Source organism: Prosopis cineraria, unplaced genomic scaffold (assembly GCF_029017545.1).
Source record: "Prosopis cineraria cultivar Desert tree isolate PC_DT_omini unplaced genomic scaffold, ASM2901754v1 PC10, whole genome shotgun sequence".
Classification (NCBI taxonomy): domain Eukaryota; kingdom Viridiplantae; phylum Streptophyta; class Magnoliopsida; order Fabales; family Fabaceae; genus Prosopis; species Prosopis cineraria.
The window spans coordinates 20,764,903-20,772,437 of record NW_026555341.1 but is presented as its reverse complement, the minus strand read 5'-3'; the positions used below and the strand labels follow the sequence as shown (position 1 = coordinate 20,772,437).

Here is a 7,535-nt window from a genome sequence, read left to right as displayed (position 1 = left end):
AGGTGAAGCCTAAAGCCTTTATCGCAGCTTAAGGGTTCCCAAACCCACGTGGAAGGCTCATGCCAATATGGGTATTTAGAGGGTGTCAGAGCATAAGAGAGGCAATGATGATTTGGTGTAACTTTTCCCTCTAATATTCTCTATCCTTTTTGATATTCCTTTCTTGCTTGTTTTTCTATTATTCATATCAGTAACTTTCGCAGCTCATCATCAATATATATTAACAAATGTTATAGAAGGACTCTGATTAGTTGTCATTAATTTAATCAACCTAAATATATTTTAAATTTTTTATTCTTCTATCTCATTGTTAATTTACCATCACGGGAGCATTAAACTTTTTCAAGGCAGTGAGTCTTTTCCTCTTCCGAGCAACAATCCTTCCTCTTCTAAAGACGTCAATTCTAGCAATCTCATTCCTCAACTCTTGCTAGCTAACTCTTTGAAAATTCTGAAAATCTCCATATCTCCTTCTCGACATCCTTGCAGTGCAAAAAATGAAGCTTCAAAGGTCATCGCCTTGTTTTCTCCTAGGTTTCTGTTTGGCATCGACTGATCTATTGTGTATGTTGAATTTTAGGGTTCATATGTTTACATTTTTTAGTTTACTAACTGATCAAGTCAACCCTTTGGCCTTATTTGCATAATCATTCATTGTGCTTGGCATCAGGAGGGTTCCACGAAGAAGATTGTTGATACCTCATAACAACTAAGTTGGCTCAACGCTGTGCCCTAATAGCATAGAAGCTTCAAAAATCATATCCTCATGCTTGTAAAATTTAAATAGTGGTACATTAGTAGATCCTTTTATCCTTTTAGCATATCCTTTTCGATTAACAAACTTAAGGATGTCTCATTAATTATTTATTGGTATCATAACGGAGTAGTACTAGTCCTTTGATCAAGCATGTATGATTTTCTTTCCCTTCACGTCTCTTATTTTCTCGATTAGCTTCGCTTCCTTTCTTGGCCAAGCCTCTTTCGCATTCATTCACAAAGATGGAAAAAGCCATCAACAAGCAAAAGGTTCTGCTTGATCACCTCAAGCTTTTGCTGTCAGTCTACGGGAACGAATCATCCCTCACTGTGAGTACAATTCCAAGGAGTTTTTAACCGATCTGGATTTTGTTGCTCTTCTACTTCATTTTAATTACGATGTTTGGTGTGTGGGGAAAATATCCATCCATCTCTATGTTTAGAACTAAATTTTACGATTGATTTGTGGCTTGAAATTTCATTTAAAGATTTTTTTTCCCTAGGAATGCTTTTGTACATTTGTGTTGATTTTCTAACAGTTCCAGTAATTACGTTTCTATTTTGACTTCTAACCATTAGGCTTCGGCATGTCTGGTGGGGGATAGTGCTGCATATCAGAGGAGTTCGGTATTTGGGGACGACGTAGTGATTGTGGCATAAGTTCTTATATTTGTTATGGAATTACTGAAGTTTGACTTAGATTTTAATTGACTGAGTGAAACTTACATGTTCTGATTATTAATTGTTAATCCATCTGAAGTTGGTGATATTGTTGTGGGCTCCTTGATTACTTTCTTAAGTTTTTATTCTATTTTGTCTCCTATACCTCCATTTGATCCCCTCTGTTTTTAGATGGATTATGATCAATTTATTCCCCTTAAACATCTTCAAGAGGGTGTTCGAGATGATGATGTTTGCTTACTTGTCATGCGGAAGTTCTCGATCTTGGCTTCTTCCAAATAGTGAAGACTCTCAACGTCATTGTATGTGATGTGGAGGTTAGTCTTCAACTATTCAGTTTGTAATCCATAATACTTCATTGTTTGATCCTAGTAAAATATTTATTGGTCATATTAAAATAAATTATGGATCATCCTCACTCACTGACGTAATATCTAAATATTGTTGATAATGGTTAGTTTGGAATGTTAATGCATTGTTTTAAAGTTATGGATCATCCTCATGTGCTGATGTAATTTCTGTGATTTTGTGGAGGGGCGTACATGGTGGTAAAAATTATAATTGAAATGAAGCTTCAAGGATCAGATAAAAGGATTGGTATTCTCATTGAAGATCTTAAAGAACCAAAAGAATCCATAGAACTACGGATGAATATCATTTTATATGTTTTCCCTTCGCATGGAACCGCTGCTTGGGTTCAATGGGAATATATAGCAAATTGGATTTGGAAGAAAAGGCAAGTTTTACAGGTTTCAGGGTGCTGTGTGGTAATTGAGCCTTCTCTATTGTCTTTTTGTTGTTCATTTAATTGTTATGGTCTATGTTGTTATTTTGGTGCTTATTGCCAAAATAGGAGTACAAAAAATAGATTTGCCTTGATCGTACGTTTCTTGGTATGTAAGTGTTGTTAACTAGATAAATTAAGCCATAAATTTACTAGACAGAACACACACACACACAACCTTATTTTTCCAAGTAATTTGTGACTTATTTGTTTGTCTATTTTTGCAGAACTGGAGAATAGATTATTGGCTCCGTTTGATGCAGCGTCGTAGAAAAGAGATTTGTCTACATGTATGAATGTGCTAGAATTGTGTCACAGGCAATCAAGCTTTGTTCTGCATACTTGTACATTTTACTATCCTTTTCCCTCATTTCGATTTTATGCACTGACTTGCCAAGAATACGTATATATGAAAAGGATTGAGTTGTTTGCCAAAAATGCATGCCGGGACAAATGACATGCTCGTAGTCTTTGTAGGTATCATCCTGTATTATATTTATTAGAATATCATTTATTTCTTTGGTTTGACTAGATAAGTTCAATAATAGAATCATTTCCAAGTTACTTTACAGAACTTTGATATCTTTTACCCGAAGTGATCTTTAAGTCGTTCTTCAACTTCTTGCGGCTTAGTTATTGGATATTCTTGAGAGCCCTTCTTGAAGAAACAGGAGTGTTTCCAGTAGCACTTGATCTCAAGGGTTCTGGAAGATATCTATTTTGGGTTCAAGGAGGTCTTGAGGCTGCTAAAGAAGAGGCATGTTTTGCAAGTTTAGTTTTATAGAATTTGTCTTTTGATTTGCTATAACAAGATGTGAAATGCAGGGCTTATTTGGTGAGATTTATGTTTTTTTGTTTTCTGTGGAGCAGGATCTTATTGAAAAGGGCCCTTTGCCTCTTAAATTTGCTCTAATTGATGGCATTTTAGAGTTTCTTGGGCTCATGACTATCTAATCTTATACTTGCCATTGTCTTCTGATAAATATATTATAAAATAATTGATTAAGTCTATTCATCCATGTTTTTTTTTTTGAGATTCTACTTTTAGATGAAACAAATGTTCTAAACTATTTAAATATAGACTATTAAAATTATCAATTTTTTATTATAACTTTAAGCTAGATCAAAAATACCAATTTCAATATTTGATAGTAAAAATTAAATCCCAAGTACTTTGAATATTGGAAAAAATTAAATTTTGAATATTCAAATTCTGAATTATCTTATTAGAATCTACAAGACTATTTTTCTAATACCAATTTCAATGCTTGACAAAAAAAAAAATCTTAGTGATTTTGAATATTGGGAAGGATTAAATTTTAAAGATTTAAATTATTGATTGTCTCATTGGAACTTAGAAAATTATTTTTCTAATATTTCACTATTAAATTCATAATTGATTGATTTTTCAATTAAAAGTCTCTCATTGTAGTGTCTCTTGAAAAATTAAAACATTCAAGATTAATTTTCTTAGAAGTTGTGTATTTGAATGTGGTTGACAGAATATTTCATGTGTGAATTATCAATTTAATTAAATTACATTTAATAATATAGTGAGAATTATTTTCCTATTCTCTCAAATATCCAAGAAAGAAACTGGTGAATAGAAGAACACTTACAAAATGTAGCAATCACATTCATTTTTATCAATGGTATCAATTATATTTATTTCAAATTTTTTAATTTTAACCCGTGCAACGCACGGGAAAGAGTCTAGTTATTTATAAAATATTGTAGCTATAGTGTACTACTGTGATTGTGATTAAATAACACTAAGCTGCATATTTTCATTACATTTCTGTTATTTCTATACGACTATAACAGACAATGATCATCATTTAGTTTAATTTCAAATAACATAAGTTTCTCTAATTCAATTGGAGACTGATTAAATTCCTCATGAATAGAAATTATACACTATAACTCTAAGTAAGGTGGAAACAGGTTGGGTTGAGCTAGGCTTTGGCCAAATAGGCTTGAGCTTGTGTGATAAATCAGAAGTATGAGCCTGATCTGAAACCTGTATAAAGCTTTTTTTATAACTAAAGCCTAAGCCTACTTAATGGCCTGCAAGCTTATTTAGAAACCTATTTAAATAGGCTCGTATTTTAATTTTAAACATCTCAAATATACTTTAATGCTATTATAATATATAATATATAGCTTAGTTTATTAATTACAATATATAAGAATTGAAAGGACTTATTAATTACAATATAATATAATAATAAAATAATAATATTAAAATTAATATATGAGTCAAATATGATTAAAAATATAACTAGAAGTAATAAAAAATAAATTAACTAAAAATTATATGGTAAAACTGATGTGTTTGTGATATAGTATATGATATATGTATATATAGTACAATATTAAATTTTAATGTGGAACCCAAATATCTTTTTCATTTAAATTCGCACACTGACCACATTCATTTATGACCACCTCGCATTAAGATAAAAATTAAAAATAATCTTAAATAAAAAAAAATTGTACATGAATCTTCACAATTTCTGGCATTTTTAGGAGTTTTCAAAAAATCAATTCTCTCATCATTTTGTTCTTATTTATAAATTACTTTTAACAAATTTTATCATAATAAAAAAAACTCTTAAGACTGATTAATTTTGTCTTTAAATTTAATAAGTATTAATTTTACTATATATATATTGTATGGGACAAAAGAGAAGACTTATAATAAAAAGTCAGTGACATACTTTGATTCTTAATATAAGACAAACTTAATTAATTTTGTGATTATTAAGAAATAACAGTTACTATATCTTTAAAATTATTAAAAATATATAATATAACTTTTTTTCTATTTTACACTCCTTCAATCAATAATCATAATAAATTGTTCCCTAAAAATTCAAACGATTACAAATAGATAAGGGACAAAATTAAAAAAATAGTAATTATTCTTACTTTTCCTTATATTAAAAAAAAACTCTTAAAATTTGCTTTATAATAAGGACAAGAGGGATTCTTTGGGGAAAAAAAAAAGAATAAAAAATTCCTCTCTAGTGGCCTCACAAATAGAATTGGGCCGACTGTGTAAAAATGGCATGGCATGGCAAGGCCAGATCCCGACTCAGTGGCCCAAAACCTTAACTGATTCATTGAAAATCATTTGTTGCCCCAAAAAAATCATTGAAAACAATTTTCGTATTCATGTTTAAATAAAAAATTTTGTCATTAAAATTAGAAATTGTAATTCACCAAATAAAATTTTTTTTATTCAAGAAATTCAATAAATCAAATAAACTTTAATTGATGAACAACATCAATCATGTAATGGATATTATATGCAGATATTTTCTATTTATTCTCTTTTATTGCCGTAAATGTAGTTTATGAATATAGTTGTGACACAAATGATAGTACATCATTTATTACAGTATATTTTCTCTATTCTCATTTATAAGGTATAATTTAAAGATCGATTTGGTCTTATTTAAAAGTCATGGTGTAGCTCTTCAAGTAATATTTAAAAAATATTTTTAAAATTATCCTTTACGATAAATAAAAAATAATATGACATTATTTTTTAAAGTTGTTATATAGAAATATATTTAAAATTTTATATATTTTTTATTCTTTTTAGTTTTTTCAATGATATTAATAATGTTAGTGAGAATGGCTTATATAAAGCACGGGCAATGTCATGGACAATTATTTGTATAATTATGGGGCTATAATAAGTTTTTGCATTATAAAAGATGACATGTAATTAGTAGCCTGTCATGCAATACAAAGGCAGAGGGGAGTGACACCAAAATAATAATTGTTAAAAATAATTAGTAGAGACATTATTTTTTGAGTTTTTTTTTTTTTTTGAGCAGAACATTATTTTTTTAAATTAAAAGGTAAATTTCTCCCTGAACTTTCTCGTAAGGTATAACTGGTGTCTTTAAGTTTTAAAAAGTGCAATGTTTTTTAATTTGTACTTTGAAAAATAACGCAATCTTGCCCAATTTTAACAGATATAAGCGTTTGAGTGTCAATTGACTTGATTATGTTCAGGTGGCATGCCAACGTGGCATCTATCTCAATTTTTTTTTTTTTTCTCTTGAGTCAAAACTATGCTTAATCATCGTCAATCCCCCTCTCTCTCCAACTCTCCTTTGCTGCCGCAACTATCAATCTTCCAGAACCAGTGAAAACCATTTGCGCTTTTGCCTATGTGCATCCATTTCGGTTTAGCCTTCTACATGAAACCCATTTTTGTTTAGCCCTCCAATTTCATCGTTCTTCTTCATTCATCTACCCAAATCTCACAACCAGATCTAGATTTTTGTTGTTGTTGAAATCGATCACTAGTGGAATAAGAATAGCCTTGCTGCAGAATGCAAATTTTTGAGTGTGAGAGGAGAGATGGAGAGAGAGAGAGAGAGAGAAGGCCATGGATTTTGGGTAGCAAGGTAAAGAAGAAGGGTTGAAACCCCAAAGCTGGTGTCCAAATGGTTGGTGGATCCTATGCTTTGCGTTGGTTTCATCGCGTCGAAGTACCGAAGGCGAAGAGTCGATGATGGTGCACGCGGGGATGCTTAATCTCTTCCGGTCTTTGTTCCACCCATTCCAAAACCAGGTTTGTTCCTTTAGGAAGTTTCGGATATTTTCCAATCCTCGAAATCTGAAGAGGAAACAGTAAACACCTATGCCAAAACCCTCGCCTAAGTTGTTCGTCTATTGCTACTATCTCATATATAGGTTTTGGTGCTAATATTTTTGAAAAGCTATTGAACACGAGGAAGCCATCAAATCTTAAAGATGCAGGGTGTCGTTCGACGATTTCTGGCTTGAGTTTTTTGCTTTTGGGATGTAATTTTTTTAATTTTTGGTTCGATTTCTGGGTTTAATCGACGATTTCTGTTCTTGATTTTTGTGATCTTCAATATTTTGTTCTTGAAGAAGAGGGGAAAAATGTCAAAGAATTTTTACTGTTGTTTGCATTACTGTTTATTTAGATCTTCTTTCAGTGCCGATGTTTCTTGAGTTGTAGGGTTTTGAATTTATGTTTCATATAATTTTCACATTCTGGGTTTGATTGTGAATTTTTTGTTGAATGCTACCCATAATGTTCTATTGTTCACCCTCATCGCTGGATCTTCTTCTGATTTGAGTTAGGATTTTAATGATGATGGGGTATGAGCAAAGCTAATGATCGAGACATTTTCTCAGTGGATAGGGAGAGATTGAATTTGCAGACATAGATTTTTGTTCTGGTTGAATGGCTTGATTCTCTGTTGTTGATCATTCTGCTTGGTGTTGCTTCATCTTTGCTCATTGTTCTCTCTCACCGATGGTT

The 7,535-nt window shown here is 31.2% G+C and overlaps 1 long non-coding RNA gene across 1 annotated transcript; it reads left to right on the top strand.

The window, feature by feature from the left end:
* The first annotated feature begins 6,317 nt into the window (after window positions 1-6,317).
* LOC129284404 (uncharacterized) lies at window positions 6,318-7,210 on the top strand. Its single transcript, XR_008586859.1, has 2 exons — window positions 6,318-6,815; window positions 6,938-7,210. It is a non-coding gene; the product is annotated as an uncharacterized LOC129284404 (long non-coding RNA).
* Window positions 7,211-7,535: the final 325 nt, after the last annotated feature.